Here is a 6,859-nt window from a genome sequence, read left to right as displayed (position 1 = left end):
AAAAGAACACTTTGACACAGCAGAAAGAATTCGAGCATTTCCAATCAGAAAAGGAATAATATTATTCAGAATCTACTTCAATGAAAACCAAACTTTCAAGAAAATTGTAATCCTTACCAGCAACCAAATGCAATACGAGTTCACTCACTATCTACCACTAAACATAATTCACACAATCCTGAACAGATCGCCCAATTATTATGACGAAAAACAAAACACTATCACCTACTTGGGACCTAACAACAGTAACAACCTGGAACGAACTTTCACAAAAAAAGGAGAATTCCTGTCAGAGTGGACAGAAACTGCCTTCAACCTTACACATCCCAACGCCTCTAAAGAAACCCTATCCTTCCACAGAGAAAGGAATAGTAAACTCCAACAAATATTTTGTGAAGCACCCACCTGCAGTCTCATAAGAAATCTCATCCCCTCTATTCCAGACGGAATCTTTACCGATTCACTCTTGAGAATAAATCCAAAAATCTATTTGGGAGAAGAAGGAAAAGGAATGTTCAAAGGAGCCAGTGGAGATGATGGTTATCTAGAAGACACCACATATCTTTATCGCTGTCGAGGAGAAGAAGATAGTGCTGACCAATATGGAGATTACTTTGACCTCTATAACATTTTTGATAGAAGAGAAGACTGCCAAAAGAAAAACGAAAACAACGATTGGGTACTACGCTCACCTGACGAAAACGACAGGCTAAAGAATATATGTAAAGTTTACTACATAGCAAATGAATGGGTAACAAGAATACCAGATTATCAACCAACAAAAACCGAAACCAGAATCACCTTTGAAATGGATCACCCCAAAGACGGAGAAGATTTAATAATCATCCCCGGAAAAAATATGCTCACCAATCTAGACCGAACTACAATGGTCTAAAAATAAAAACTAAATCAAGAAACCGAAAAGGAACTTGATATGTAAATACTGGAATTGTTTAATATGCCAAGAAGATATAGCCGTCTATATTCACGACATTCCGTGGAAAATAAACATATGAATTATACGAACATATTCTAAAACCCTAATTTAAATTGCATCCATTGCAGGTCATCAAAAGGACAAAAATTCAAGAACGGAAATTTGGAGGAAAATTCACAAAGGAATTAAATGAAGAACGATGGAAGCATTATTCGATTAATCACATTATTACCCTTGTATTATTATCTATTATATTCTTCTCATTGTCATCTTAAATAACAATGGGACAAAAGATTGTATTGTTTAATTATAAAATATCAAAAAATTTTAGTATAAATAGGGAACTATGAGAGACATAAATCAGTTACAGCTTGACCACTGAGTAGTAAACAGCTCGCTTGTCAGGATGATCGAGTAAGACGACCTAATCAGTAGTACTGGTGGAATTACTATAGGTCTACCCTTGCTCTTAATCCAATACACCAAAGAGAACCAATCTTACCCCCTGTACCCTCCTGATCTATTTCTTATCCAAGGAATAGGCCATCAGAGTATATTGGAGGTTCTACCGAGATTTGTTTGTACCAGGCTCTTTGTGTGTGGCCTGGGGTGAGAGGGTGCTCTTCTCGAGTCTTCATAATGTTAGTTTAAAATGGAAATGTTCGTTATTTAGAAAGGTTCGATCAACAAACCATCGAAATGTTGATCAATGGAAGAAACAAATGGAAAGACACACCATTGCATTATGCAGCATGAAACAACAATCATGACGTCATCAGATGGTTGTTGGTCAAAGGAGCTAATCCTGAATTGAAAGACAAAGATGGTAAGTAAAGTTTAAATTTTCTTCATAGGCATAGATATGTTCCCTATTTGGAAACTTTCCATGAAGAAAACATGGAATGTTTTATTAATGAACAAACAAAATGGTGATTAGTTATGATTAGATTTTTAATATTTTATTTGAAACTTTCAATTTCATGATTTTATTATTCGTAATATCGAATCTATGTTGGAATGGATATGCCCAACAGGGAGAAACGTGCCGAGAATTTGCAACAGATAACCCAGAATATGAATGGACAGTTGGATTGAACATGGTGATAAGTTATTGTTAATTTTTTAAATCTATTATTTCATTTTCTTATTTTCAAATCTTATAATTTCTTACTTCATGGAACTTAAATAACACAAGATTTTTGTCTAGTGTATAACAAAAGTAAGGATGTTCTTCATAATGTTAGTTTAAAATGGAAATGTTCGTTATTTAGAAAGGTTCGATCAACAAACCATCGAAATGTTGATCAATGGAAGAAACAAATGGAAAGACACACCATTGCATTATGCAGCATGAAACAACAATCATGACGTCATCAGATGCTTGTTGACCAAAGGAGCCAATCATGAATTGAATGACAAAGATAGTAAGTAAAGTTTAAATTTTCTTCATATGCATAGATATGTTCGCTTACGCTATTTGGAAACTTTCCATGAAGAAACATGGTATTATTAGATTTTAAATATTTTATTTCAAATTTTTAATTTCTTAATTTCATTATTCGCAATTACACGGTTTTTAATGTTGGCTCAAATGGTAATGTTCCTTATGTGGAAAGGCTTGATCAAAAAACCATCGAAATGTTGATCAATGGAAGAAGCAAATGGAAAGAAACACCATTGCATTATGCAGCATGAAAAAACAATCATGACGTCATCAGATGGTTGTTGGTCAAAGGAGCCAATCCTGAATTGAAAGACAAAGATGGTAAGTAAAGTTTAAATTTTCTTCATAGGCATAGATATGTTTGTTCCCTATTTGGAAACTTTCCACGAAGAAACATGGAAAGTTTCATCAATGAACAAACAAAATGGTGATTAGTTATTATTAGATTTTAAATATTTTATTTCAAATTTTTAATTACTTAATTTCATTATTCGCAATTACATGGTTTTTAATGTTGGCTCGAATGGAAATGTTTGTTATGTGGAAAGGCTTGATCAAAAAACCATCAAAAAGTTGATCGATGGAAGAAACAAATGGAAAGAAACACCATTGCGTTATGCAGCATAAAAAAACAATCATGACGTCATCAGATTGTTGTTTCTCAAAGGAACCAATCCTGATAAGAAAGACAAAGATGGTAAGTGAACTTTACATGACAAAAAGGTGGTTTCAATATCCACTTTGGAATTTTACCTTTAATGGAGCAAAATTCTGGCAACAAATAAAAATTTCCAGAAAACACCACATTTTCGATCTTTGTCTTTAGGTCTAGACAACAAGAGCGGTTGTTGGTCATCTTTGGTGCTTGTTCGTACGCTGTTGTATAATATTCTTAGTAATATTTTGTAACAAATTGTTATATCTAAACATTCAAAAGTATATCAACATAACTTTTTTTAATTCATATGATCAGAAAAACTGACTTAAATGATTATTGCAGAACATTTATATGTTCTTGGAAACATGAATAGAAAACACGATTATCTTCAAAAGTTTTCGGTTAATTATTTATAATTTATTTTATGATTTTAAATAGATAGAACTTGAATGCTAAATATTTGATTTATTTCTTGTCTTTACAAGCATACAGTATATCGGCTGTATCAGAGTGTTTTTTAAGTTTTTACAAGGTTCTTTCTAAATCACGTCTAACTTCTTATAAAATTCCCTATTGCTAATTTTGAGTTTTTTTATAAGAAAAAAAATGAAAGTGATTTTTTTTATTTGATTGTCTTATTTTACGAGTGAAAGACTCGTTAGGTTTGAGTTTGATTGTCGATATGGGATTTCTTGTAAATTAAACAAAGGAAAAATGTGTCACACTCGATAGTGACTTTTTTCAAAAATGAGCTAGCATTCAAGAATTAATAAAGTAAGGAAGTTCTCCATAATGTTGATTTGAATGGAAATGCTCGCTATTTGGAAAGGTTCGATCAACAAACCATCGAAATGTTGATCAATGGAAAAACAAATGGAAAGACACACCATTGCATTATGCAGCATGATAAAACAATCATGACGTCATCAGATGGTTGTTGGTCAAAGGAGCCAATCCTGATTTGAAAGACAAAGATGATACGCAAATTTTATATTTGATTAGGCGAAAATAAAAAGATGTAGTGTTTCTGGTAACCAGCCGGGTGAAAAACAAATTTCCTGACCCGGCCGCAGACTATAGGTTCATCATAAAGAAGATTAAGTTGACCGTTCAAGCTATCAAACGTCGTTTGGTTAGATATTCCTGTTTGTAAATCAAGTTTTGTTCGTTAAAAGTTGATACTTTAGTATTCAGGGCTTACTCAGGCTTACTTCATACTGTTTGTACATAAAATTTATCTTTAATAAAGTTATTTCAATGATCTTAAGTTATCAAAAATAGAGAAAAAAATATATTTTCCGGCCGGCCGCATGAGAGCTTTTTTCCTTCACCCGCATGCCGGAAACACTACATTTTTTTTATTTTCGCCTTATATTAAATCTTTTTTTCAAATTTGATTGTTTTATTTCAATTCTTCTACTCTTACGTCTCGGTTTTAGTGTATACAACGTCGTAAAATTCATTTTTCTACTTTTTAATTTCGTAGTGATTGAACGTTGATTACTTTGAAAATGAACATCAACAATGATCAATTGTTGACCGAAATTCTCCAAGATTATGATTAAGTTCCACGTTTTTAGTCAAAAAAATTAAGAATTATATGAATTAACCTTTTTAACCCTATTCAACCTAGGCTTTTAGGGGCGGTTCAGAACTAGGGGGGGGCTTTTCCTGTACCACCCCTTAACTTTTGATCTAGGGGGTCTTTTTGGATGAAATTTGGCACACAAGATCCTTGTAACGTAAGGTAACTTTTGACAAAATTTTTTTTTGATGACGTCACTCATCATGCCCAAAGTGAGCAAAAACCGGAAATTTCCTTTGTTCTTATAAATAACTATTGTATTCTAACAAAAGCTTTAGAAAAAAGTTGCCTGAGTTTAAAATGCTTATTTTATCCTAAATATTCAATAAATTACGGTTTAAACGATATATTTGACATTAAAAATAAATTTGTATTGGAAAAGTGTCAATTTTTGTGACACCTTACTGTCAGAAATGCCATCATGCTCAAGGTGTGAAAATCTTTAGGTGTCAAATTTTTTTTTATTTTGAAGCTAAATAAAAGTTAGGAATTTACAGAACATTTCAAGGCAAAAGCTCTATTATTTCAGGAGTTATTACCAATAGTTTGACCTCCGAACAGAAAGAGCCCCCCCCCCTAGGCCGAATAGGGTTAAACCCGAATGCCGTACATATACGCAATTTGATGGACACGTTTTTCTCGCGCCATATCTTTTATTGGCTTGCTTGGTAATCGTTCAGAAAAAAAAGAAAAATAAAGTAAAGAGTCTAAGCTTTCCGTTTATATACAATGATGTAATGTTATGATCTTTCGAAGAAAAATACTTATTCAAAATGGCAGACGGAAAAACACTGATTTCTGAGAAAAGTGACTGATGTTTGGAAAGCCATTGTGAGCAGTAGAATTTTTTTGGATGCTAATTTTTGGTATATGGCTTCAGGAGTAAGTATATAATGATAAAATACTAAAGAAAGATTTAATGATAAAGTTTCCCCCATTTTTTTGCATAGGAAGTAAAAAATACCAAAAAAACGAGGAAAAAAATTTTGGTAAATGGAGCTACCATTTTAGTTAGAGTACTTCATTTGAATTGGTACCCAACCTAAAAGCTGCAGAATTTAATTAGCAAAAGATTTCTAGTTCTTGAGTCATGACAAAATAACCGAACATGTCCATTTCTCAAAAAAGTGTTGCGGGTGGACGGCGTAAAAATATAAAAAACAGCAGAGTGGAAAGGTTAAGTGAAATGATAATGACAAATCTTCGATTCCATAAATGGCATACTTCTTGTGAACTACTTCTTGGACTTGGTTGTTTGTTTTGTATAATGGTTGAACCTGCTTTTAAGGGAAAAAGAGCAAATGACACCTGAAATTTGACAGTTTCTACCTCAACCATGCTCGCTGAGTACGTGTAGGCCAGAATTTAAGAACCCACACTAACCTAATTAAAGCATCTAGATATACCATAGAAATGTGTTTGGTGGAACAAATGTGATTTAGAAGCATTCAAATTTATTTAATAAATGACACTTTAGATAATTCTTTACTGGATCACTCTTTAGGTATGTAATACATACTCAGTGTGTACCATACCCCCCTAAAGGCCAAACCCCTAATAATTGAGACTTTTTCAACCCCCTTTATACATAGTTGTCTGAGAATTTGAAGACCCCCCCCCCCCTAAACATAGGGGGATGAAACTATGTACTGGCCTTATGTACAGGCGAGATAACACACAGAAATTCGGAGGAATATGATCAACCACACTACCGAAACCAGTCATCAAAGAATCTAATTCACAAAATTCAAACCACAAACCGAAAGAAGGAAGAAGGAGAAATGAAATGGTAATTTTCATGGAAGGATATGAGGAGAGGAAGGCAAAGCGAGTCGAGTCAATAATGAGGAGAGAGGATCTGTTGTTTTACTTTCAAAACGCGGGATGGTGTCACTTAACCTTTTCAGCCCGGCAGACGTGCATACACGTCGAGCATACGTTCCGACAGACGTGTATAGTCGTTTTTTTGACATAGTGATATTCTAAGCTATATTTCTCCGATTGGCTTCTTTGCCAGCCGTAGAAGTAAAGAGAAACGGAAAGTAGAGGTTCTAAGCTTTCTTTTGATATATGGTGATGTAATGTTTTGATCACGTGGTGAGGCAGCAGATTTCGGAGAAAAGGTAGAGAAAAACACTGAATCAAGATGGCGACCAAGAAATGGGTTTTTCAAACTTACTGCTAAAGTTCTTGGATTTTTTGACTGGTTTAGGCCACTTTTCTTCATCATGGAAA

Source organism: Clytia hemisphaerica, unplaced genomic scaffold, assembly GCF_902728285.1.
Source record: "Clytia hemisphaerica strain Z4C2 unplaced genomic scaffold, Clytia hemisphaerica genome assembly, whole genome shotgun sequence".
Taxonomy (NCBI): Eukaryota; Metazoa; Cnidaria; class Hydrozoa; order Leptothecata; family Clytiidae; genus Clytia; species Clytia hemisphaerica.
Note: the sequence above shows the minus strand (reverse complement) of the source record.